The sequence below is a fragment of the Macaca fascicularis genome, chromosome 11 (assembly GCF_037993035.2).
Source record: "Macaca fascicularis isolate 582-1 chromosome 11, T2T-MFA8v1.1".
NCBI lineage: Eukaryota > Metazoa > Chordata > Mammalia > Primates > Cercopithecidae > Macaca > Macaca fascicularis.
The window spans coordinates 42,483,403-42,511,354 of NC_088385.1; positions in this window are offsets into that span (position 1 = coordinate 42,483,403).

A 27,952-nucleotide genomic window follows, 5' to 3' on the forward strand; every position below is an offset into this window, starting at 1 on the left:
TGCTAGTCTTATTTCTGTGGAATCTGAGAACAGATATTTCGGATCCCTTTGAAGACTATAGGGCCAAAGGAAATATCCTCCGATAACAAAGAGAAAGAAGCTTTCTGAGAAACTTCTTTGTGTTCTGTGAAATCATCTCCCAGAGTTACAGCATTCCCCTCAAGAAGCCTTTCGCTAAGACAGTTCTTGTGGAATTGGCAAAGTGATATTTGGAAGCCCCTAGAGGGCTATGGTGAAAAAGGAAATATCCTCAGATGAAATCTGGAAAGAAGCTTTCTGAGAAACTGCTTAGTGTTCTGTCAATTCATCTCACAGGGCTACATCTGTGTTTCGTAGATCTCTTTGCTAGCCTTATTTCTGTGGAATCTGAGAACAGATATTTCGGATCCCTTTGAAGACTATAGGGCCAAAGGAAATATCCTCCGATAACAAAGAGAAAGAAGCTTTCTGAGAAACTTCTTTGTGTTCTGTGAAATCATCTCACAGAGTTACAGCTTTCCCCTCAAGAAGCCTTTCGCTAAGACAGTTCTTGTGGAATTGGCAAAGTGATATTTGGAAGCCCATAGAGGGCTATGGTGAAAAAGGAAATATCCTCAGATGAAATCTGGAAAGAAGCTTTCTGAGAAACTGCTTAGTGTTCTGTGAATTCATCTCACAGAGTTACATCTGTGTTTCGTAGATCTCTTTGCTAGCCTTATTTCTGTGGAATCTGAGAACAGATATTTCGGATCCCTTTGAAGACTATAGTACCAAAGGAAATATGCTTCGATAACAAAGAGAAAGAAGCTTTCTGAGAAACTTCTTTGTGTTCTGTGAAATCATCTCACAGAGTTACAGCTTTCCCCTCCAGAAGCCTTTGGCTAAGACAGTTCTTGAGAAATTGGCAAAGTGATATTTGGAGGCCCATAGAGGGCTATGGTGACAAAGGAAATATCCTCAGATGAAATCTGGAAAGAAGCTTTCTGAGAAACTGCTTAGTGTTCTGTGAATTCATCTCACAGAGTTACATCTGTGTTTCGTAGATCTCTCTGTTAGCCTTATTTCTGTGGAATCGGAGAACAGATATTTCGGATCCCTTTGAAGACTATAGGGCCAAGGGAAATATCCTCCGATAACAAAGAGAAAGAAGCTTTCTGAGAAACTTCTTTGTGTTCTGTGAAATCATCTCACAGAGTTACAGCTTTCCCCTCAAGAAGCCTTTCGCTAAGACAGATCTTGTGGAATTGGCAAAGTGATATTTGGAAACACATAGAGGGCTATGGTGAAAAAGGAAATATCCTCAGATGAAATCTGGAAAGAAGCTTTCTGAGAATCTGCTTAGTGTTCTGTGAATTCATCTCACAGAGTTTCATCTGTGTTTCGTAGATATCTTTGCTAGCCTTATTTCTGTGGAATCTGAGTACAGATATTTCGGATCCCTTTGAAGACTATAGGGCCAAAGGAAATATCCTCCGATAACAAAGAGAAAGAAGCTTTCTGAGAAACTTCTTTGTGTTCTGTGAAATCATCTCACAGAGTTACAGCTTTCCCCTCAAGAAGCCTTTCGCTAAGACAGTTCTTGTGGAATTGACAAAGTGTTATTTGGAAGCCCATAGACGGCTATGGTGAAAAAGCAAATATCCTCAGATGAAATCTGGAAAGAAGCTTTCTGAGAAACTGCTCTGTGATGTGTGATTTCCACTCACAGAGTTACATCTGTGTTTCGTGGATCTCTTTGCTAGCCTTATTTCTGTGGAATCTGAGAACAGATATTTCGCATCCCTTTGAAGACTATAGGGCCAAAGGAAATATCCTCCGATAACGAAGAGAAAGAAGCTTTCTGAGAAACTCCTTTGTGTTCTGTGAGATCATCTCACAGAGTTACACCTTTCGTCTCAAGAAGCCTTTCGCTAAGACATTTCTTGTGGAACTGGCAAAGTGATATTTGGAAGCCCATAAAGGGCTATGGTGAAAAAGGAAATATCCTCAGATGAAATCTGGAAAGAAGCTTTCTGAGAAACTGCTTAGTGTTCTGTGAATTCATCTCACAGAGTTACATCTGTGTTTCGTAGATCTCCTTGCTAGCCTTATTTCTGTGGAATCTGAGAACAGATATTTCGGATCCCTTTGAAGACTATAGGGCCAAAGGAAATATCCTTCGACAACAAAGAGAAAGAAGCTTTCTGAGAAACTTCTTTGTGTTCTGTGAAATCATCTCACAGAGTTACAGCTTTCCCCTCAAGAAGCCTTTCGCTAGGATAGTTCTTGTGGAATTGGCAAAGTGATATTTGGAAGCCCATAGAGGGCTATGGTGACAAAGGAAATATCCTCAGATGAAATCTGGAAAGAAGCTTCTCCCGAAACTGCTTAGTGTTTTGTGAATTCATCTCACAGAGTTACATCTGTGATTCGTAGATCTCATTGCTAGCCTGATTTCTGTGGAATCTGAGAACAGATATTTCGGATCCCTTTGAAGACTATAGGGCCAAAGGAAATATCCTCCGATAACAAAGAGAAAGAAGCTTTCTGAGAAACTTCTTTGAGTTCTGTGAAATCATCTCACAGAGTTACAGCTTTCCCCTCCAGAAGCCTTTGGCTAAGACAGTTCTTGAGAAATTGGCAAAGTGATATTTGGAAGCCCATAGAGGGCTATGGTGACAAAGGAAATATCCTCAGATGAAATCTGGAAAGAAGCTTTCTGAGAAACTGCTTAGTGTTCTGTGAATTCATCTCACAGAGTTACATCTGTGTTTCGTAGATCTCTCTGCTAGCCTTATTTCTGTGGAATCTGAGACCAGATATTTCGGATCCCTTTGAAGACTATAGGGCCAAAGGAAATATCCAACGATAACAAAGAGAAAGAAGCTTTCTGAGAAACTTCTTTGTGTTCTGTGAAATCATCTCACAGAGTTACACCTTTCGTCTCAAAAAGCCTTTCGCTAAGACACTTCTTCTGGAACTGGCAAAGTGATATTTGGAAGCCCATAGAGGGCTATGGTGAAAAAGGAAATATCCTCAGATGAAATCTGGAAAGAAGCTTTCTGAGAAACTGCTTAGTGTTCTGTGAATTCAGCTCACAGAGTTACATCTGTGTTTCGTAGCTCCCTTTTCTAGCCTGATTTCTGTGGAATCTGAGAACAGATATTTCGGATCCCTTTGAAGACTATAGGGCCAAAGGAAGTATCCTCCGATAACAAAGAGAAAGAAGCTTTCTGAGAAACTTCTTTGTGTTCTGTGAAATCATCTCACAGAGTTACAGCTTTCCCCTCAAGAAGCCTTTCGCTAAGACAGTTCTTGTGGAATTGGCAAAGTGATATTTGGAGGCCCATAGAGGGCTATGGTGAAAAAGGAAATATCCTCAGATGAAATCTGGAAAGAAGCTTTCTGAGAAACTGCTTAGTGTTCTGTGAATTCATCTCACACAGTTACATCTGTGTTTCGTAGATATCTTTGCTAGCCTTATTTCTGTAGAATCTGAGTACAGATATTTCGGATCCCTTTGAAGACTATAGGGCCAAAGGAAATATCCTCCGATAACAAAGAGAAAGAAGCTTTCTGAGAAACTTCTTTGTGTTCTGTGAAATCATCTCACAGAGTTACAGCTTTCCCCTCAAGAAGCCTTTCGCTAAGACAGTTCTTGTGGAATTGGCAAAGTGTTATTTGGAAGCCCATAGAGGGCTATGGTGAAAAAGCAAATATCCTCAGATGAAATCTGGAAAGAAGCTTTCAGAGAAACTGCTCTGTGATGTGTTACTTCCACTCACAGAGTTACATCTGTGTTTCGTGGATCTCTTTGCTAGCCTTATTTCTGTGGAATCTGAGAACAGATATTTCGGATCCCTTTGAAGACTATAGGGCCAAAGGAAATATCCTCCGATAACAAAGAGAAAGAAGCTTTCGGAGAAACTCCTTTGTGTTCTGTGAGATCATCTCACAGAGTTACACCTTTCGTCTCAAGAAGCCTTTCGCTAAGACAGTTCTTGTGGAACTGGCAAAGTGATATTTGGAAGCCCATAAAGGGCTATGGTGAAAAAGGAAATATCCTCAGATGAAATCTGGAAAGAAGCTTTCTGAGAAACTGCTTAGTGTTCTGTGAATTCATCTCACAGAGTTACATCTGTGTTTCGTAGATCTCTTTGCTAGCCTTATTTCTGTGGAATCTGAGAACAGATATTTCGGATCCCTTTGAATACTATAGGGCCAAAGGAAATATCCTCCGATAACAAAGAGAAAGAAGCTTTCTGAGAAACTTCTTTGTGTTCTGTGAAATCATCTCTCAGAGTTACAGCTTTCGCCTGAAGAAGCCTTTCGCTAAGACAGTTCTTGTGGAATTGGTAAAGTGATATTTGGAAGCCCATAGAGGGCTATGGTGAAAAAGGAAATATCCTCAGATGAAATCTGGAAAGAAGCTTTCTGAGAAACTTCTTAGTGTTCTGTGAATTCATCTCACAGAGTTACATCTGTGTTTCGTAGATCTCTTTGCTAGCCTTATTTCTGTGGAATCTGAGAACAGATATTTCGGATCCCTTTGAAGACTATAGTACCAAAGGAAATATCCTTCGATAACAAAGAGAAAGAAGCTTTCTGAGAAACTTCTTTGTATTCTGTGAAATCATCTCACAGAGTTACAGCTTTCCCCTCCAGAAGCCTTTGGCTAAGACAGTTCTTGAGAAATTGGCAAAGTGATATTTGGAAGCCCATAGAGGGCTATGGTGACAAAGGAAATATCCTCAGATGAAATTAAGAAAGAAGCTTTCTGAGAAACTGCTTAGTGTTCTGTGAATTCATCTCACAGAGTTACATCTGTGTTTCGTAGATCTCTCTGCTAGCCTTATTTCTGTGGAATCTGAGAACAGATATTTCGGATCCCTTTGAAGACTATAGGGCCAAAGGAAATATCCTCCGATAACAAAGAGAAAGAAGCTTTCTGAGAAACTTCTTTGTGTTCTGTGAAATCATCTCACAGAGTTACAGCTTTCCCCTCAAGAAGCCTTTCGCTAAGACAGTTCTTGTGGAATTGGCAAAGTGATATTTGGAAGCCCATAGAGGGCTATGGTGAAAAAGGAAATATCCTCAGATGAAATCTGGAAAGAAGCTTTCTGAGAATCTGCTTAGTGTTCTGTGAATTCATCTCACAGAGTTACATCTGTGTTTCGTAGATATCTTTGCTAGCCTTATTTCTGTGGAATCTGAGTACAGATATTTCGGATCCCTTTGAAGACTATAGGGCCAAAGGAAATACCCTCCGATAACAAAGAGAAAGAAGCTTTCTGAGAAACTTCTTTGTGTTCTGTGAAATCATCTCACAGAGTTACAGCTTTCCCCTCAAGAAGCCTTTCGCTAAGACAGTTCTTGTGGAATTGGCAAAGTGTTATTTGGAAGCCCATAGAGGGCTATGGTGAAAAAGCAAATATCCTCAGATGAAATCTGGAAAGAAGCTTTCTGAGAAACTGCTCTGTGATGTGTGACTTCCACTCACAGAGTTACATCTGTGTTTCGTGGATCTCTTTGCTAGCCTTATTTCTGTGGAATCTGAGAACAGATATTTCGGATCCCTTTGAAGACTATAGGGCCAAAGGAAATATCCTCCGATAACAAAGAGAAAGAAGCTTTCTGAGAAACTCCTTTGTGTTCTGTGAGATCATCTCACAGAGTTACACCTTTCGTCTCAAGAAGCCTTTCGCTAAGACAGTTCTTGTGGAACTGGCAAAGTGATATTTGGAAGCCCATAAAGGGCTATGGTGAAAAAGGAAATATCCTCAGATGAAATCTGGAAAGAAGCTTTCTGAGAAACTGCTTAGTGTTCTGTGAATTCATCTCACAGAGTTACATCTGTGTTTCGTAGATCTCCTTGCTAGCCTTATTTCTGTGGAATCTGAGAACAGATATTTCGGATCCCTTTGAAGACTATAGGGCCAAAGGAAATATCCTTCGACAACAAAGAGAAAGATGCTTTCTGAGAAACTTCTTTGTGTTCTGTGAAATCATCTCACAGAGTTACAGCTTTCCCCTCAAGAAGCCTTTCGCTAGGATAGTTCTTGTGGAATTGGCAAAGTGATATTTGGAAGCCCATAGAGGGCTATTGTGACAAAGGAAATATCCTCAGATGAAATCTGGAAAGAAGCTTTCTGAGAAACTGCTTAGTGTTCTGTGAATTCATCTCACAGAGTTACATCTGTGTTTCGTAGATCTCTCTGCTAGCCTTATTTCTGTGGAATCTGAGAACAGATATTTCGGATCCCTTTGAAGACTATAGGGCCAAAGGAAATATCCTGCGATAACAAAGAGAAAGAAGCTTTCTGAGAAACTTCTTTGTGTTCTGTGAAATCATCTCACAGAGTTACAGCTTTCCCCTCAAGAAGCCTTTCGGTAAGACAGTTCTTGTGGAATTGGGAAAGTGATATTTGGAAGCCCATAGAGGGCTATGGTGAAAAAGGAAATATCCTCAGATGAAATCTGGAAAGAAGCTTTCTGAGAATCTGCTTAGTGTTCTGTGAATTCATCTCACAGAGTTACATCTGTGTTTCGTAGATATCTTTGCTAGCCTTATTTCTGTGGAATCTGAGTACAGATATTTCGGATCCCTTTGAAGACTATAGGGCCAAAGGAAATATCCTCCGATAACAAAGAGAAAGAAGCTTTCTGAGAAACTTCTTTGTGTTCTGTGAAATCATCTCACAGAGTTACAGCTTTCCCCTCAAGAAGCCTTTCGCTAAGACAGTTCTTGTGGAATTGGCAAAGTGTTATTTGGAAGCCCATAGAGGGCTATGGTGAAAAAGCAAATATCCTCAGATGAAATCTGGAAAGAAGCTTTCTGAGAAACTGCTCTGTGATGTGTGACTTCCACTCACAGAGTTACATCTGTGTTTCGTGGATCTCTTTGCTAGCCTTATTTCTGTGGAATCTGAGAACAGATATTTCGGATCCCTTTGAAGACTATAGGGCCAAAGGAAATATCCTCCGATAACAAAGAGAAAGAAGCTTTCTGAGAAACTCCTTTGTGTTCTGTGAGATCATCTCACAGAGTTACAGCTTTCCCCTCAAGAAGCCTTTCGCTAAGACAGTTCTTGTGGAGTTGGCAAAGTGATATTTGGAAGCCCATAGAGGGCTATGGTGAAAAAGGAAATATCCTCAGATGAAATCTGGAAAGAAGCTTTCTGAGAAAATGCTTAGTGTTCTGTGAATTCATCTCACAGAGTTACATCTGTGTTTCGTAGATATCTTTGCTAGCCTTATTTCTGTGGAATCTGAGAACAGATATTTCGGATCCCTTTGAAGACTATAGTACCAAAGGAAATATCCTTCGATAACAAAGATAAAGAAGATTTCTGAGAAACTTCTTTGTGTTCTGTGAAATCATCTCACAGAGTTACAGCTTTCCCCTCCAGAAGCCTTTGGCTAAGACAGTTCTTGAGAAATTGGCAAAGTGATATTTGGAAGCCCATAGAGGGCTATGGTGACAAAGGAAACATCCTCAGATGAAATCTGGAAAGAAGCTTTCTGAGAAACTGCTTAGTGTTCTGTGAATTCATCTCACAGAGTTACATCTGTGTTTCGTAGATCTCTCTGCTAGCCTTATTTCTGTGGAATCTGAGAACAGATATTTCGGATCCCTTTGAAGACTATAGGGCCAAAGGAAATATCCTCCGATAACAAAGAGAAAGAAGCTTTCTGAGAAACTTCTTTGTGTTCTGTGAAATCATCTCACAGAGTTACAGCTTTCCCCTCAAGAAGACTTTCGCTAAGACAGTTCTTGTGGAATTGGCAAAGTGATATTTGGAAGCCCATAGAGGGCTATGGTGTAAAAGGAAATATCCTCAGATGAAATCTGGAAAGAAGCTTTCTGAGAAACTGCTTAGTGTTCTTTGAATTCATCTCACAGAGTTACATCTGTATTTCGTGGATCTCTTTGCTACCCTTATTTCTGTGGAATCTGAGAACAGATATTTCGGATCCCTTTGAAGACTATAGGGCCAAAGGAAATATCCTCCGATAACAAAGAGAAAGAAGCTTTCTGAGAAACTTCTTTGTGTTCTGTGAAATCATCTCACAGAGTTACACCTTTGGTCTCAAGAAGCCTTTCGCTAAGACACTTCTTCTGGAACTGGCAAAGTGATATTTGGAAGCCCATAGAGGGCTATGGTGAAAAAGGAAATATCCTCAGATGAAATCTGGAAAGAAGCTTTCTGAGAAACTGCTTAGTGTTCTGTGAATTCATCTCACAGAGTTACATCTGTGTTTCGTAGATCTCTTTGCTAGCCTGATTTCTGTGGAATCTGAGAACAGATATTTCGGATCCCTTTGAAGACTATAGGGCCAAAGGAAATATCCTCCGATAACAAAGAGAAAGAAGCTTTCTGAGAAACTCCTTTGTGTTCTGTGAGATCATCTCACAGAGTTACACCTTTCGTCTCAAGAAGCCTTTCGCTAAGACAGTTCTTGTGGAACTGGCAAAGTGATATTTGGAAGCCCATAAAGGGCTATGGTGAAAAAGGAAATATCCTCAGATGAAATCTGGAAAGAAGCTTTCTGAGAAACTGCTTAGTGTTCTGTGAATTCATCTCACAGAGTTACATCTGTGTTTCGTAGATCTCCTTGCTAGCCTTATTTCTGTGGAATCTGAGAACAGATATTTCCGATCCCTTTGAAGACTATAGGGCCAAAGGAAATATCCTTCGACAACAAAGAGAAAGAAGCTTTCTGAGAAACTTCTTTGTGTTCTGTGAAATCATCTCACAGAGTTACAGCTTTCCCCTCAAGAAGCCTTTCGCTAGGATAGTTCTTGTGGAATTGGCAAAGTGATATTTGGAAGCCCATAGAGGGCTATGGTGAAAAAGGAAATATCCTCAGATGAAATCTGGAAAGAAGCTTCTCCCGAAACTGCTTAGTGTTTTGTGAATTCATCTCACAGAGTTACATCTGTGATTCGTAGATCTCATTGCTAGCCTGATTTCTGTGGAATCTGAGAACAGATATTTCGGATCCCTTTGAAGACTATAGGGCCAAAGGAAATATCCTCCGATAACAAAGAGAAAGAAGCTTTCTGAGAAACTTCTTTGTGTTCTGTGAAATCATCTCCCAGAGTTACAGCTTTCCCCTCAAGAAGCCTTTCGCTAAGACAGTTCTTGTGGAATTGGCAACGTGATATTTGGAAGCCCCTAGAGGGCTATGGTGAAAAAGCAAATATCCTCAGATGAAATCTGGAAAGAAGCTTTCTGAGAAACTGCTTAGTGTTCTGTGAATTCATCTCACAGGGCTACATCTGTGTTTCGTAGATCTCTTTGCTAGCCTTATTTCTGTGGAATCTGAGAACAGATATTTCGGATCCCTTTGAAGACTATAGGGCCAAAGGATATATCCTCCGATAACAAAGAGAAAGAAGCTTTCTGAGAAACTTCTTTGTGTTCCTTGAAATCATCTCACAGAGTTACAGCTTTCCCCTCAAGAAGCCTTTCGCTAAGACAGTTCTTGTGGAATTGGCAAAGTGATATTTGGAAGCCCATAGAGGGCTATGGTGAAAAAGGAAATATCCTCAGATGAAATCTGGAAAGAAGCTTTCTGAGAAACTGCTTAGTGTTCTGTGAATTCATCTCACAGAGTTACATCTGTGTTTCGTAGATATCTTTGCTAGCCTTATTTCTGTGGAATCTGAGAACAGATATTTCGGATCCCTTTGAAGACTATAGTACCAAAGGAAATATCCTTCGATAACAAAGATAAAGAAGCTTTCTGAGAAACTTCTTTGTGTTCTGTGAAATCATCTCACAGAGTTACAGCTTTCCCCTCCAGAAGCCTTTGGCTAAGACAGTTCTTGAGAAATTGGCAAAGTGATATTTGGAAGCCCATAGAGGGCTATGGTGACAAAGGAAACATCCTCAGATGAAATCTGGAAAGAAGCTTTCTGAGAAACTGCTTAGTGTTCTGTGAATTCATCTCACAGAGTTACATCTGTGTTTCGTAGATCTCTCTGCTAGCCTTATTTCTGTGGAATCTGAGAACAGATATTTCGGATCCCTTTGAAGACTATAGGGCCAAAGGAAATATCCTCCGATAACAAAGAGAAAGAAGCTTTCTGAGAAACTTCTTTGTGTTCTGTGAAATCATCTCACAGAGTTACAGCTTTCCCCTCAAGAAGACTTTCGCTAAGACAGTTCTTGTGGAATTGGCAAAGTGATATTTGGAAGCCCATAGAGTGCTATGGTGTAAAAGGAAATATCCTCAGATGAAATCTGGAAAGAAGCTTTCTGAGAAACTGCTTAGTGTTCTTTGAATTCATCTCACAGAGTTACATCTGTATTTCGTGGATCTCTTTGCTAGCCTATTTCTGTGGAATCTGAGAACAGATATTTCGGATCCCTTTGAAGACTATAGGGCCAAAGGAAATATCCTCCGATAACAAAGAGAAAGAAGCTTTCTGAGAAACTTCTTTGTGTTCTGTGAAATCATCTCACAGAGTTACAGCTTTCCCCTCAAGAAGCCTTTCGCTAAGACCGTTCTTGTGGAATTGGCAAAGTGATATTTGGAAGCCCATAGAGGGCTATGGTGAAAAAGGGAATATCCTCAGATGAAATCTGGAAAGAAGCTTTCTGAGAAACTGCTTAGTGTTCTGTGAATTCATCTCACAGAGTTACATCTGTGTTTCGTAGATCTCTTTGCTAGCCTTATTTCTGTGGAATCTGAGAACAGATATTTCGGATCCCTTTGAAGACTATAGGGCCAAAGGAAATATCCTCCGATAACAAAGAGAAAGAAGCTATCTGAGAAACTTCTTTGTGTTCTGTGAAAACATCTCACAGAGTTACAGCTTTCCCCTCAAGAAGCCTTTCGCTAAGACAAGTTCTTGTGGAATTGGCAAAGTGATATTTGGAAGCCCCTAGAGGGCTATGGTGAAAAAGGAAATATCCTCAGATGAAATCTGGAAAGAAGCTTTCTGAGAAACTGCTTAGTGTTCTGTGAATTCATCTCACAGAGTTACATCTGTGTTTCGTAGATCTCTTTGCTAGCCTGATTTCTGTGGAATCTGAGAACAGATATTTCGGATCCCTTTGAAGACTATAGGGCCAAAGGAAATATCCTCCGATAACAATGAGAAAGAAGCTTTCTGAGAAACTTCTTTGTGTTCTGTGAAATCATCTCACAGAGTTACAGCTTTCCCCTCAAGAAGCCTTTCGCTAAGACAGTTCTTGTGGAATTGGCAAAGTGATATTTGGAAGCCCATAGAGGGCTTTGGTGAAAAAGGAAATATCCTCAGATGAAATCTGGAAAGAAGCTTTCTGAGAAACTGCTTAGTGTTCTGTGAATTCATCTCACAGAGTTACATCTGTGTTTCGTAGATATCTTTGCTAGCCTTATTTCTGTGGAATCTGAGTACAGATATTTCGGATCCCTTTGAAGACTATAGGGCCAAAGGAAATATCCTCCGATAACAAAGAGAAAGAAGCTTTCTGAGAAACTTCTTTGTGTTCTGTGAAATCATCTCACAGAGTTACAGCTTTCCCCTCAAGAAGCCTTTCGTTAAGACAGTTCTTGTGGAATTGGCAAAGTGTTATTTGGAAGCCCATAGAGGGCTATGGTGAAAAAGCAAATATCCTCAGATGAAATTTGGAAAGAACCTTTCTGAGAAACTGCTCTGTGATGTGTGACTTCCACTCACAGAGTTACATCTGAGTTTCGTGGATCTCTTTGCTAGCCTTATTTCTGTGGAATCTGAGAACAGATATTTCGGATCCCTTTGAAGACTATAGGGCCAAAGGAAATATCCTCCGATAACAAAGAGAAAGAAGCTTTCTGAGAAACTCCTTTGTGTTCTGTGAGATCATCTCACAGAGTTACACCTTTCGTCTCAAGAAGCCTTTCGCTAAGACAGTTCTTGTGGAATTGGCAAAGTGATATTTGGAAACCCATAAAGGGCTATGGTGAAAAAGGAAATATCCTCAGATGAAATCTGGAAAGAAGCTTTCTGAGAATCTGCTTAGTGTTCTGTGAATTCATCTCACAGAGTTACATCTGTGTTTCGTAGATATCTTTGCTAGCCTTATTTCTGTGGAATCTGAGTACAGATATTTCGGATCCCTTTGAAGACTATAGGGCCAAAGGAAATATCCTCCGATAACAAAGAGAAAGAAGCTTTCTGAGAAACTTCTTTGTGTTCTGTGAAATCATCTCACAGAGTTACAGCTTTCCCCTCAAGAAGCCTTTCGCTAAGACAGTTCTTGTGGAATTGGCAAAGTGTTATTTGGAAGCCCATAGAGGGCTATGGTGAAAAAGCAAATATCCTCATATGAAATCTGGAAAGAAGCTTTCTGAGAAGCTGCTCTGTGATGTGTGATTTCCACTCACAGAGTTACATCTGTGTTTCGTGGATCTCTTTGCTAGCCTTATTTCTGTGGAATCTGAGAACAGATATTTCGCATCCCTTTGAAGACTATAGGGCCAAAGGAAATATCCTCCGATAACAAAGAGAAAGAAGCTTTCTGAGAAACTCCTTTGTGTTCTGTGAGATCATCTCACAGAGTTACACCTTTCGTCTCAAGAAGCCTTTCGCTAAGACATTTCTTGTGGAACTGGCAAAGTGATATTTGGAAGCCCATAAAGGGCTATGGTGAAAAAGGAAATATCCTCAGATGAAATCTGGAAAGAAGCTTTCTGAGAAACTGCTTAGTGTTCTGTGAATTCATCTCACAGAGTTACATCTGTGTTTCGTAGATCTCCTTGCTAGCCTTATTTCTGTGGAATCTGAGAACAGATATTTCGGATCCCTTTGAAGACTATAGGGCCAAAGGAAATATCCTTCGACAACAAAGAGAAAGAAGCTTTCTGAGAAACTTCTTTGTGTTCTGTGAAATCATCTCACAGAGTTACAGCTCTCCCCTCAAGAAGCCTTTCGCTAGGATAGTTCTTGTGGAATTGGCAAAGTGATATTTGGAAGCACCTAGAGGGCTATGGTGACAAAGGAAATATCCTCAGATGAAATCTGGAAAGAAGCTTCTCCCGAAACTGCTTAGTGTTTTGTGAATTCATCTCGCAGAGTTACATCTGTGATTCGTAGATCTCATTGCTAGCCTGATTTCTGTGGAATCTGAGAACAGATATTTCGGATCCCTTTGAAGAGTATAGGGCCAAAGGAAATATCCTCCGATAACAAAGAGAAAGAAGCTTTCTGAGAAACTTCTTTGTGTTCTGTGAAATCATCTCACAGAGTTACAGCTTTCCCCTCCAGAAGCCTTTGGCTAAGACAGTTCTTGAGAAATTGGCAAAGTGATATTTGGAAGCCCATAGAGGGCTATGGTGACAAAGGAAATATCCTCAGATGAAATCTGGAAAGAAGCTTTCTGAGAAACTGCTTAGTGTTCTGTGAATTCATCTCACAGAGTTACATCTGTGTTTCGTAGATCTCTTTGCTAGCCTTATTTCTGTGGAATCTGAGACCAGATATTTCGGATCCCTTTGAAGACTATAGGGCCAAAGGAAATATCCAACGATAACAAAGAGAAAGAAGCTTTCTGAGAAACTTCTTTGTGTTCTGTGAAATCATCTCACAGAGTTAAACCTTTCGTCTCAAGAAGCCTTTCGCTAACACACTTCTTCTGGAACTGGCAAAGTGATATTTGGAAGCCCATAGAGGGCTATGGTGAAAAAGGAAATATCCTCAGATGAAATCTGGAAAGAAGCTTTCTGAGAAACTGCTTAGTGTTCTGTGAATTCATCTCACAGAGTTACATCTGTGTTTCGTAGATCTCTTTGCTAGCCTTATTTCTGTGGAATGTGAGAACAGATATTTCGGATCCCTTTGAATACTATAGGGCCAAAGGAAATATCCTCCGATAACAAAGAGAAAGAAGCTTTCTGAGAAACTTCTTTGTGTTCTGTGAAATCATCTCACAGAGTTACAGCTTTCTCCTGAAGAAGCCTTTCGCTAAGACAGTTCTTGTGGAATTGGCAAAGTGATATTTGGAAGCCCATAGAGGGCTATGGTGAAAAAGGAAATATCCTCAGATGAAATCTGGAAAGAAGCTTTCTGAGAAACTTCTTAGTGTTCTGTGAATTCATCTCACAGAGTTACATCTGTGTTTCGTAGATCTCTTTGCTAGCCTTATTTCTGTGGAATCTGAGAACAGATATTTCGGATCCTTTGAAAACTATAGTACCAAAGGAAATATCCTTCGATAACAAAGAGAAAGAAGCTTTCTGAGAAACTTCTTTGTGTTCTGTGAAATCATCTCACAGAGTTACAGCTTTCCCCTCCAGAAGCCTTTGGCTAAGACAGTTCTTGAGAAATTGGCAAAGTGTTATTTGGAAGCCCATAGAGGGCTATGGTGACAAAGGAAATATCCTCAGATGAAATTAAGAAAGAAGCTTTCTGAGAAACTGCTTAGTGTTCTGTGAATTTTTCTTACAGAGTTACATCTGTGTTTCGTAGTTCTCTCTGCTAGCCTTATTTCTGTGGAATCTGAGAACAGATATTTCGGATCCCTTTGAAGACTATAGGGCCAAAGGAAATATCCTCCGATAACAAAGAGAAAGAAGCTTTCTGAGAAACTTCTTTGTGTTCTGTGAAATCATCTCACAGAGTTACAGATTTCCCCTCAAGAAGCCTTTCGCTAAGACAGTTCTTGTGGAATTGGCAAAGTGATATTTGGAAGCCCATAGAGGGCTATGGTGAAAAAGGAAATATCCTCAGATGAAATCTGGAAAGAAGCTTTCTGAGAATCTGCTTAGTGTTCTGTGAATTCATCTCACAGAGTTACATCTGTGTTTCGTAGATATCTTTGCTAGCCTTATTTCTGTGGAATCTGAGTACAGATATTTCGGATCCCTTTGAAAACTATAGGGCCAAAGGAAATACCCTCCGATAACAAAGAGAAAGAAGCTTTCTGAGAAACTTCTTTGTGTTCTGTGAAATCATCTCACAGAGTTACAGCTTTCCCCTCCAGAAGCCTTTCGCTAAGACAGTTCTTGTGGAATTGGCAAAGTGTTATTTGGAAGCCCATAGAGGGCTATGGTGAAAAAGCAAATATCCTCAGATGAAATCTGGAAAGAAGCTTTCTGAGAAACTGCTCTGTGATGTGTGACTTCCACTCACAGAGTTACATCTGTGTTTCGTGGATCTCTTTGCTAGCCTTATTTCTGTGGAATCTGAGAACAGATATTTCGGATCCCTTTGAAGACTATAGGGCCAAAGGAAATATCCTTCGACAACAAAGAGAAAGAAGCTTTCTGAGAAACTTCTTTGTGTTCTGTGAAATCATCTCACAGAGTTACAGCTTTCCCCTCAGGCAGCCTTTCGCTAGGATAGTTCTTGTGGAATTGGCAAAGTGATATTTGGAAGCCCATAGAGGGCTATGGTGACAAAGGAAATATCCTCAGATGAAATCTGGAAAGAAGCTTTCTGAGAAACTGCTTAGTGTTCTGTGAATTCATCTCACAGAGTTACATCTGTGTTTCGTAGATCTCTCTGCTAGCCTTATTTCTGTGGAATCTGAGACCAGATATTTCGGATCCCTTTGAAGACTATAGGGCCAAAGGAAATATCCTCCGATAACAAAGAGAAAGAAGCTTTCTGAGAAACTTCTTTGTGTTCTGTGAAATCATCTCCCAGAGTTACAGCTTTCCCCTCAAGAAGCCTTTCGCTAAGACAGTTCTTGTGGAATTGGCAAAGTGATATTTGGAAGCCCCTAGAGGGCTATGGTGAAAAAGGAAATATCCTCAGATGAAATCTGGAAAGAAGCTTTCTGAGAAACTGCTTAGTGTTCTGTCAATTCATCTCACAGGGCTACATCTGTGTTTCGTAGATCTCTTTGCTAGCCTTATTTCTGTGGAATCTGAGAACAGATATTTCGGATCCCTTTGAAGACTATAGGGCCAAAGGAAATATCCTCCGATAACAAAGAGAAAGAAGCTTTCTGAGAAACTTCTTTGTGTTCTGTGAAATCATCTCACAGAGTTACAGCTTTCCCCTCAAGAAGCCTTTCGCTAAGACAGTTCTTGTGGAATTGGCAAAGTGATATTTGGAAGCCCATAGAGGGCTATGGTGAAAAAGGAAATATCCTCAGATGAAATCTGGAAAGAAGCTTTCTGAGAAACTGCTTAGTGTTCTGTGAATTCATCTCACAGAGTTACATCTGTGTTTCGTGGATCTCTTTGCTAGTCTTATTTCTGTGGAATCTGAGAACAGATATTTCGGATCCCTTTGAAGACTATAGGGCCAAAGGAAATATCCTCCGATAACAAAGAGAAAGAAGCTTTCTGAGAAACTTCTTTGTGTTCTGTGAAATCATCTCCCAGAGTTACAGCATTCCCCTCAAGAAGCCTTTCGCTAAGACAGTTCTTGTGGAATTGGCAAAGTGATATTTGGAAGCCCCTAGAGGGCTATGGTGAAAAAGGAAATATCCTCAGATGAAATCTGGAAAGAAGCTTTCTGAGAAACTGCTTAGTGTTCTGTCAATTCATCTCACAGGGCTACATCTGTGTTTCGTAGATCTCTTTGCTAGCCTTATTTCTGTGGAATCTGAGAACAGATATTTCGGATCCCTTTGAAGACTATAGGGCCAAAGGAAATATCCTCCGATAACAAAGAGAAAGAAGCTTTCTGAGAAACTTCTTTGTGTTCTGTGAAATCATCTCACAGAGTTACAGCTTTCCCCTCAAGAAGCCTTTCGCTAAGACAGTTCTTGTGGAATTGGCAAAGTGATATTTGGAAGCCCATAGAGGGCTATGGTGAAAAAGGAAATATCCTCAGATGAAATCTGGAAAGAAGCTTTCTGAGAAACTGCTTAGTGTTCTGTGAATTCATCTCACAGAGTTACATCTGTGTTTCGTAGATCTCTTTGCTAGCCTTATTTCTGTGGAATCTGAGAACAGATATTTCGGATCCCTTTGAAGACTATAGTACCAAAGGAAATATGCTTCGATAACAAAGAGAAAGAAGCTTTCTGAGAAACTTCTTTGTGTTCTGTGAAATCATCTCACAGAGTTACAGCTTTCCCCTCCAGAAGCCATTGGCTAAGACAGTTCTTGAGAAATTGGCAAAGTGATATTTGGAGGCCCATAGAGGGCTATGGTGACAAAGGAAATATCCTCAGATGAAATCTGGAAAGAAGCTTTCTGAGAAACTGCTTAGTGTTCTGTGAATTCATCTCACAGAGTTACATCTGTGTTTCGTAGATCTCTCTGTTAGCCTTATTTCTGTGGAATCGGAGAACAGATATTTCGGATCCCTTTGAAGACTATAGGGCCAAGGGAAATATCCTCCGATAACAAAGAGAAAGAAGCTTTCTGAGAAACTTCTTTGTGTTCTGTGAAATCATCTCACAGAGTTACAGCTTTCCCCTCAAGAAGCCTTTCGCTAAGACAGATCTTGTGGAATTGGCAAAGTGATATTTGGAAACACATAGAGGGCTATGGTGAAAAAGGAAATATCCTCAGATGAAATCTGGAAAGAAGCTTTCTGAGAATCTGCTTAGTGTTCTGTGAATTCATCTCACAGAGTTTCATCTGTGTTTCGTAGATATCTTTGCTAGCCTTATTTCTGTGGAATCTGAGTACAGATATTTCGGATCCCTTTGAAGACTATAGGGCCAAAGGAAATATCCTCCGATAACAAAGAGAAAGAAGCTTTCTGAGAAACTTCTTTGTGTTCTGTGAAATCATCTCACAGAGTTACAGCTTTCCCCTCAAGAAGCCTTTCGCTAAGACAGTTCTTGTGGAATTGGCAAAGTGTTATTTGGAAGCCCATAGACGGCTATGGTGAAAAAGCAAATATCCTCAGATGAAATCTGGAAAGAAGCTTTCTGAGAAACTGCTCTGTGATGTGTGATTTCCACTCACAGAGTTACATCTGTGTTTCGTGGATCTCTTTGCTAGCCTTATTTCTGTGGAATCTGAGAACAGATATTTCGCATCCCTTTGAAGACTATAGGGCCAAAGGAAATATCCTCCGATAACGAAGAGAAAGAAGCTTTCTGAGAAACTCCTTTGTGTTCTGTGAGATCATCTCACAGAGTTACACCTTTCGCCTCAAGAAGCCTTTCGCTAAGACATTTCTTGTGGAACTGGCAAAGTGATATTTGGAAGCCCATAAAGGGCTATGGTGAAAAAGGAAATATCCTCAGATGAAATCTGGAAAGAAGCTTTCTGAGAAACTGCTTAGTGTTCTGTGAATTCATCTCACAGAGTTACATCTGTGTTTCGTAGATCTCCTTGCTAGCCTTATTTCTGTGGAATCTGAGAACAGATATTTCGGATCCCTTTGAAGACTATAGGGCCAAAGGAAATATCCTTCGACAACAAAGAGAAAGAAGCTTTCTGAGAAACTTCTTTGTGTTCTGTGAAATCATCTCACAGAGTTACAGCTTTCCCCTCAAGAAGCCTTTCGCTAGGATAGTTCTTGTGGAATTGGCAAAGTGATATTTGGAAGCCCATAGAGGGCTATGGTGACAAAGGAAATATCCTCAGATGAAATCTGGAAAGAAGCTTCTCCCGAAACTGCTTAGTGTTTTGTGAATTCATCTCACAGAGTTACATCTGTGATTCGTAGATCTCATTGCTAGCCTGATTTCTGTGGAATCTGAGAACAGATATTTCGGATCCCTTTGAAGACTATAGGGCCAAAGGAAATATCCTCCGATAACAAAGAGAAAGAAGCTTTCTGAGAAACTTCTTTGAGTTCTGTGAAATCATCTCACAGAGTTACAGCTTTCCCCTCCAGAAGCCTTTGGCTAAGACAGTTCTTGAGAAATTGGCAAAGTGATATTTGGAAGCCCATAGAGGGCTATGGTGACAAAGGAAATATCCTCAGATGAAATCTGGAAAGAAGCTTTCTGAGAAACTGCTTAGTGTTCTGTGAATTCATCTCACAGAGTTACATCTGTGTTTCGTAGATCTCTCTGCTAGCCTTATTTCTGTGGAATCTGAGACCAGATATTTCGGATCCCTTTGAAGACTATAGGGCCAAAGGAAATATCCAACGATAACAAAGAGAAAGAAGCTTTCTGAGAAACTTCTTTGTGTTCTGTGAAATCATCTCACAGAGTTACACCTTTCGTCTCAAGAAGCCTTTCGCTAAGACACTTCTTCTGGAACTGGCAAAGTGATATTTGGAAGCCCATAGAGGGCTATGGTGAAAAAGGAAATATCCTCAGATGAAATCTGGAAAGAAGCTTTCTGAGAAACTGCTTAGTGTTCTGTGAATTCAGCTCACAGAGTTACATCTGTGTTTCGTAGCTCCCTTTTCTAGCCTGATTTCTGTGGAATCTGAGAACAGATATTTCGGATCCCTTTGAAGACTATAGGGCCAAAGGAAGTATCCTCCGATAACAAAGAGAAAGAAGCTTTCTGAGAAACTTCTTTGTGTTCTGTGAAATCATCTCACAGAGTTACAGCTTTCCCCTCAAGAAGCCTTTCGCTAAGACAGTTCTTGTGGAATTGGCAAAGTGATATTTGGAGGCCCATAGAGGGCTATGGTGAAAAAGGAAATATCCTCAGATGAAATCTGGAAAGAAGCTTTCTGAGAAACTGCTTAGTGTTCTGTGAATTCATCTCACACAGTTACATCTGTGTTTCGTAGATATCTTTGCTAGCCTTATTTCTGTAGAATCTGAGTACAGATATTTCGGATCCCTTTGAAGACTATAGGGCCAAAGGAAATATCCTCCGATAACAAAGAGAAAGAAGCTTTCTGAGAAACTTCTTTGTGTTCTGTGAAATCATCTCACAGAGTTACAGCTTTCCCCTCAAGAAGCCTTTCGCTAAGACAGTTCTTGTGGAATTGGCAAAGTGTTATTTGGAAGCCCATAGAGGGCTATGGTGAAAAAGCAAATATCCTCAGATGAAATCTGGAAAGAAGCTTTCAGAGAAACTGCTCTGTGATGTGTGACTTCCACTCACAGAGTTACATCTGTGTTTCGTGGATCTCTTTGCTAGCCTTATTTCTGTGGAATCTGAGAACAGATATTTCGGATCCCTTTGAAGACTATAGGGCCAAAGGAAATATCCTCCGATAACAAAGAGAAAGAAGCTTTCGGAGAAACTCCTTTGTGTTCTGTGAGATCATCTCACAGAGTTACACCTTTCGTCTCAAGAAGCCTTTCGCTAAGACAGTTCTTGTGGAACTGGCAAAGTGATATTTGGAAGCCCATAAAGGGCTATGGTGAAAAAGGAAATATCCTCAGATGAAATCTGGAAAGAAGCTTTCTGAGAAACTGCTTAGTGTTCTGTGAATTCATCTCACAGAGTTACATCTGTGTTTCGTAGATCTCTTTGCTAGCCTTATTTCTGTGGAATCTGAGAACAGATATTTCGGATCCCTTTGAATACTATAGGGCCAAAGGAAATATCCTCCGATAACAAAGAGAAAGAAGCTTTCTGAGAAACTTCTTTGTGTTCTGTGAAATCATCTCACAGAGTTACAGCTTTCGCCTGAAGAAGCCTTTCGCTAAGACAGTTCTTGTGGAATTGGTAAAGTGATATTTGGAAGCCCATAGAGGGCTATGGTGAAAAAGGAAATATCCTCAGATGAAATCTGGAAAGAAGCTTTCTGAGAAACTTCTTAGTGTTCTGTGAATTCATCTCACAGAGTTACATCTGTGTTTCGTAGATCTCTTTGCTAGCCTTATTTCTGTGGAATCTGAGAACAGATATTTCGGATCCCTTTGAAGACTATAGTACCAAAGGAAATATCCTTCGATAACAAAGAGAAAGAAGCTTTCTGAGAAACTTCTTTGTATTCTGTGAAATCATCTCACAGAGTTACAGCTTTCCCCTCCAGAAGCCTTTGGCTAAGACAGTTCTTGAGAAATTGGCAAAGTGATATTTGGAAGCCCATAGAGGGCTATGGTGACAAAGGAAATATCCTCAGATGAAATTAAGAAAGAAGCTTTCTGAGAAACTGCTTAGTGTTCTGTGAATTCATCTCACAGAGTTACATCTGTGTTTCGTAGATCTCTCTGCTAGCCTTATTTCTGTGGAATCTGAGAACAGATATTTCGGATCCCTTTGAAGACTATAGGGCCAAAGGAAATATCCTCCGATAACAAAGAGAAAGAAGCTTTCTGAGAAACTTCTTTGTGTTCTGTGAAATCATCTCACAGAGTTACAGCTTTCCCCTCAAGAAGCCTTTCGCTAAGACAGTTCTTGTGGAATTGGCAAAGTGATATTTGGAAGCCCATAGAGGGCTATGGTGAAAAAGGAAATATCCTCAGATGAAATCTGGAAAGAAGCTTTCTGAGAATCTGCTTAGTGTTCTGTGAATTCATCTCACAGAGTTACATCTGTGTTTCGTAGATATCTTTGCTAGCCTTATTTCTGTGGAATCTGAGTACAGATATTTCGGATCCCTTTGAAGACTATAGGGCCAAAGGAAATACCCTCCGATAACAAAGAGAAAGAAGCTTTCTGAGAAACTTCTTTGTGTTCTGTGAAATCATCTCACAGAGTTACAGCTTTCCCCTCAAGAAGCCTTTCGCTAAGACAGTTCTTGTGGAATTGGCAAAGTGTTATTTGGAAGCCCATAGAGGGCTATGGTGAAAAAGCAAATATCCTCAGATGAAATCTGGAAAGAAGCTTTCTGAGAAACTGCTCTGTGATGTGTGACTTCCACTCACAGAGTTACATCTGTGTTTCGTGGATCTCTTTGCTAGCCTTATTTCTGTGGAATCTGAGAACAGATATTTCGGATCCCTTTGAAGACTATAGGGCCAAAGGAAATATCCTCCGATAACAAAGAGAAAGAAGCTTTCTGAGAAACTCCTTTGTGTTCTGTGAGATCATCTCACAGAGTTACACCTTTCGTCTCAAGAAGCCTTTCGCTAAGACAGTTCTTGTGGAACTGGCAAAGTGATATTTGGAAGCCCATAAAGGGCTATGGTGAAAAAGGAAATATCCTCAGATGAAATCTGGAAAGAAGCTTTCTGAGAAACTGCTTAGTGTTCTGTGAATTCATCTCACAGAGTTACATCTGTGTTTCGTAGATCTCCTTGCTAGCCTTATTTCTGTGGAATCTGAGAACAGATATTTCGGATCCCTTTGAAGACTATAGGGCCAAAGGAAATATCCTTCGACAACAAAGAGAAAGATGCTTTCTGAGAAACTTCTTTGTGTTCTGTGAAATCATCTCACAGAGTTACAGCTTTCCCCTCAAGAAGCCTTTCGCTAGGATAGTTCTTGTGGAATTGGCAAAGTGATATTTGGAAGCCCATAGAGGGCTATTGTGACAAAGGAAATATCCTCAGATGAAATCTGGAAAGAAGCTTTCTGAGAAACTGCTTAGTGTTCTGTGAATTCATCTCACAGAGTTACATCTGTGTTTCGTAGATCTCTCTGCTAGCCTTATTTCTGTGGAATCTGAGAACAGATATTTCGGATCCCTTTGAAGACTATAGGGCCAAAGGAAATATCCTGCGATAACAAAGAGAAAGAAGCTTTCTGAGAAACTTCTTTGTGTTCTGTGAAATCATCTCACAGAGTTACAGCTTTCCCCTCAAGAAGCCTTTCGGTAAGACAGTTCTTGTGGAATTGGGAAAGTGATATTTGGAAGCCCATAGAGGGCTATGGTGAAAAAGGAAATATCCTCAGATGAAATCTGGAAAGAAGCTTTCTGAGAATCTGCTTAGTGTTCTGTGAATTCATCTCACAGAGTTACATCTGTGTTTCGTAGATATCTTTGCTAGCCTTATTTCTGTGGAATCTGAGTACAGATATTTCGGATCCCTTTGAAGACTATAGGGCCAAAGGAAATATCCTCCGATAACAAAGAGAAAGAAGCTTTCTGAGAAACTTCTTTGTGTTCTGTGAAATCATCTCACAGAGTTACAGCTTTCCCCTCAAGAAGCCTTTCGCTAAGACAGTTCTTGTGGAATTGGCAAAGTGTTATTTGGAAGCCCATAGAGGGCTATGGTGAAAAAGCAAATATCCTCAGATGAAATCTGGAAAGAAGCTTTCTGAGAAACTGCTCTGTGATGTGTGACTTCCACTCACAGAGTTACATCTGTGTTTCGTGGATCTCTTTGCTAGCCTTATTTCTGTGGAATCTGAGAACAGATATTTCGGATCCCTTTGAAGACTATAGGGCCAAAGGAAATATCCTCCGATAACAAAGAGAAAGAAGCTTTCTGAGAAACTCCTTTGTGTTCTGTGAGATCATCTCACAGAGTTACAGCTTTCCCCTCAAGAAGCCTTTCGCTAAGACAGTTCTTGTGGAGTTGGCAAAGTGATATTTGGAAGCCCATAGAGGGCTATGGTGAAAAAGGAAATATCCTCAGATGAAATCTGGAAAGAAGCTTTCTGAGAAAATGCTTAGTGTTCTGTGAATTCATCTCACAGAGTTACATCTGTGTTTCGTAGATATCTTTGCTAGCCTTATTTCTGTGGAATCTGAGAACAGATATTTCGGATCCCTTTGAAGACTATAGTACCAAAGGAAATATCCTTCGATAACAAAGATAAAGAAGATTTCTGAGAAACTTCTTTGTGTTCTGTGAAATCATCTCACAGAGTTACAGCTTTCCCCTCCAGAAGCCTTTGGCTAAGACAGTTCTTGAGAAATTGGCAAAGTGATATTTGGAAGCCCATAGAGGGCTATGGTGACAAAGGAAACATCCTCAGATGAAATCTGGAAAGAAGCTTTCTGAGAAACTGCTTAGTGTTCTGTGAATTCATCTCACAGAGTTACATCTGTGTTTCGTAGATCTCTCTGCTAGCCTTATTTCTGTGGAATCTGAGAACAGATATTTCGGATCCCTTTGAAGACTATAGGGCCAAAGGAAATATCCTCCGATAACAAAGAGAAAGAAGCTTTCTGAGAAACTTCTTTGTGTTCTGTGAAATCATCTCACAGAGTTACAGCTTTCCCCTCAAGAAGACTTTCGCTAAGACAGTTCTTGTGGAATTGGCAAAGTGATATTTGGAAGCCCATAGAGGGCTATGGTGTAAAAGGAAATATCCTCAGATGAAATCTGGAAAGAAGCTTTCTGAGAAACTGCTTAGTGTTCTTTGAATTCATCTCACAGAGTTACATCTGTATTTCGTGGATCTCTTTGCTACCCTTATTTCTGTGGAATCTGAGAACAGATATTTCGGATCCCTTTGAAGACTATAGGGCCAAAGGAAATATCCTCCGATAACAAAGAGAAAGAAGCTTTCTGAGAAACTTCTTTGTGTTCTGTGAAATCATCTCACAGAGTTACACCTTTGGTCTCAAGAAGCCTTTCGCTAAGACACTTCTTCTGGAACTGGCAAAGTGATATTTGGAAGCCCATAGAGGGCTATGGTGAAAAAGGAAATATCCTCAGATGAAATCTGGAAAGAAGCTTTCTGAGAAACTGCTTAGTGTTCTGTGAATTCATCTCACAGAGTTACATCTGTGTTTCGTAGATCTCTTTGCTAGCCTGATTTCTGTGGAATCTGAGAACAGATATTTCGGATCCCTTTGAAGACTATAGGGCCAAAGGAAATATCCTCCGATAACAAAGAGAAAGAAGCTTTCTGAGAAACTCCTTTGTGTTCTGTGAGATCATCTCACAGAGTTACACCTTTCGTCTCAAGAAGCCTTTCGCTAAGACAGTTCTTGTGGAACTGGCAAAGTGATATTTGGAAGCCCATAAAGGGCTATGGTGAAAAAGGAAATATCCTCAGATGAAATCTGGAAAGAAGCTTTCTGAGAAACTGCTTAGTGTTCTGTGAATTCATCTCACAGAGTTACATCTGTGTTTCGTAGATCTCCTTGCTAGCCTTATTTCTGTGGAATCTGAGAACAGATATTTCCGATCCCTTTGAAGACTATAGGGCCAAAGGAAATATCCTTCGACAACAAAGAGAAAGAAGCTTTCTGAGAAACTTCTTTGTGTTCTGTGAAATCATCTCACAGAGTTACAGCTTTCCCCTCAAGAAGCCTTTCGCTAGGATAGTTCTTGTGGAATTGGCAAAGTGATATTTGGAAGCCCATAGAGGGCTATGGTGAAAAAGGAAATATCCTCAGATGAAATCTGGAAAGAAGCTTCTCCCGAAACTGCTTAGTGTTTTGTGAATTCATCTCACAGAGTTACATCTGTGATTCGTAGATCTCATTGCTAGCCTGATTTCTGTGGAATCTGAGAACAGATATTTCGGATCCCTTTGAAGACTATAGGGCCAAAGGAAATATCCTCCGATAACAAAGAGAAAGAAGCTTTCTGAGAAACTTCTTTGTGTTCTGTGAAATCATCTCCCAGAGTTACAGCTTTCCCCTCAAGAAGCCTTTCGCTAAGACAGTTCTTGTGGAATTGGCAACGTGATATTTGGAAGCCCCTAGAGGGCTATGGTGAAAAAGCAAATATCCTCAGATGAAATCTGGAAAGAAGCTTTCTGAGAAACTGCTTAGTGTTCTGTGAATTCATCTCACAGGGCTACATCTGTGTTTCGTAGATCTCTTTGCTAGCCTTATTTCTGTGGAATCTGAGAACAGATATTTCGGATCCCTTTGAAGACTATAGGGCCAAAGGATATATCCTCCGATAACAAAGAGAAAGAAGCTTTCTGAGAAACTTCTTTGTGTTCCTTGAAATCATCTCACAGAGTTACAGCTTTCCCCTCAAGAAGCCTTTCGCTAAGACAGTTCTTGTGGAATTGGCAAAGTGATATTTGGAAGCCCATAGAGGGCTATGGTGAAAAAGGAAATATCCTCAGATGAAATCTGGAAAGAAGCTTTCTGAGAAACTGCTTAGTGTTCTGTGAATTCATCTCACAGAGTTACATCTGTGTTTCGTAGATATCTTTGCTAGCCTTATTTCTGTGGAATCTGAGAACAGATATTTCGGATCCCTTTGAAGACTATAGTACCAAAGGAAATATCCTTCGATAACAAAGATAAAGAAGCTTTCTGAGAAACTTCTTTGTGTTCTGTGAAATCATCTCACAGAGTTACAGCTTTCCCCTCCAGAAGCCTTTGGCTAAGACAGTTCTTGAGAAATTGGCAAAGTGATATTTGGAAGCCCATAGAGGGCTATGGTGACAAAGGAAACATCCTCAGATGAAATCTGGAAAGAAGCTTTCTGAGAAACTGCTTAGTGTTCTGTGAATTCATCTCACAGAGTTACATCTGTGTTTCGTAGATCTCTCTGCTAGCCTTATTTCTGTGGAATCTGAGAACAGATATTTCGGATCCCTTTGAAGACTATAGGGCCAAAGGAAATATCCTCCGATAACAAAGAGAAAGAAGCTTTCTGAGAAACTTCTTTGTGTTCTGTGAAATCATCTCACAGAGTTACAGCTTTCCCCTCAAGAAGACTTTCGCTAAGACAGTTCTTGTGGAATTGGCAAAGTGATATTTGGAAGCCCATAGAGGGCTATGGTGTAAAAGGAAATATCCTCAGATGAAATCTGGAAAGAAGCTTTCTGAGAAACTGCTTAGTGTTCTTTGAATTCATCTCACAGAGTTACATCTGTATTTCGTGGATCTCTTTGCTAGCCTATTTCTGTGGAATCTGAGAACAGATATTTCGGATCCCTTTGAAGACTATAGGGCCAAAGGAAATATCCTCCGATAACAAAGAGAAAGAAGCTTTCTGAGAAACTTCTTTGTGTTCTGTGAAATCATCTCACAGAGTTACAGCTTTCCCCTCAAGAAGCCTTTCGCTAAGACCGTTCTTGTGGAATTGGCAAAGTGATATTTGGAAGCCCATAGAGGGCTATGGTGAAAAAGGGAATATCCTCAGATGAAATCTGGAAAGAAGCTTTCTGAGAAACTGCTTAGTGTTCTGTGAATTCATCTCACAGAGTTACATCTGTGTTTCGTAGATCTCTTTGCTAGCCTTATTTCTGTGGAATCTGAGAACAGATATTTCGGATCCCTTTGAAGACTATAGGGCCAAAGGAAATATCCTCCGATAACAAAGAGAAAGAAGCTATCTGAGAAACTTCTTTGTGTTCTGTGAAAACATCTCACAGAGTTACAGCTTTCCCCTCAAGAAGCCTTTCGCTAAGACAAGTTCTTGTGGAATTGGCAAAGTGATATTTGGAAGCCCCTAGAGGGCTATGGTGAAAAAGGAAATATCCTCAGATGAAATCTGGAAAGAAGCTTTCTGAGAAACTGCTTAGTGTTCTGTGAATTCATCTCACAGAGTTACATCTGTGTTTCGTAGATCTCTTTGCTAGCCTGATTTCTGTGGAATCTGAGAACAGATATTTCGGATCCCTTTGAAGACTATAGGGCCAAAGGAAATATCCTCCGATAACAATGAGAAAGAAGCTTTCTGAGAAACTTCTTTGTGTTCTGTGAAATCATCTCACAGAGTTACAGCTTTCCCCTCAAGAAGCCTTTCGCTAAGACAGTTCTTGTGGAATTGGCAAAGTGATATTTGGAAGCCCATAGAGGGCTATGGTGAAAAAGGAAATATCCTCAGATGAAATCTGGAAAGAAGCTTTCTGAGAAACTGCTTAGTGTTCTGTGAATTCATCTCACAGAGTTTCATCTGTGTTTCGTAGATATCTTTGCTAGCCTTATTTCTGTGGAATCTGAGTACAGATATTTCGGATCCCTTTGAAGACTATAGGGCCAAAGGAAATATCCTCCGATAACAAAGAGAAAGAAGCTTTCTGAGAAACTTCTTTGTGTTCTGTGAAATCATCTCACAGAGTTACAGCTTTCCCCTCAAGAAGCCTTTCGTTAAGACAGTTCTTGTGGAATTGGCAAAGTGTTATTTGGAAGCCCATAGAGGGCTATGGTGAAAAAGCAAATATCCTCAGATGAAATTTGGAAAGAACCTTTCTGAGAAACTGCTCTGTGATGTGTGACTTCCACTCACAGAGTTACATCTGAGTTTCGTGGATCTCTTTGCTAGCCTTATTTCTGTGGAATCTGAGAACAGATATTTCGGATCCCTTTGAAGACTATAGGGCCAAAGGAAATATCCTCCGATAACAAAGAGAAAGAAGCTTTCTGAGAAACTCCTTTGTGTTCTGTGAGATCATCTCACAGAGTTACACCTTTCGTCTCAAGAAGCCT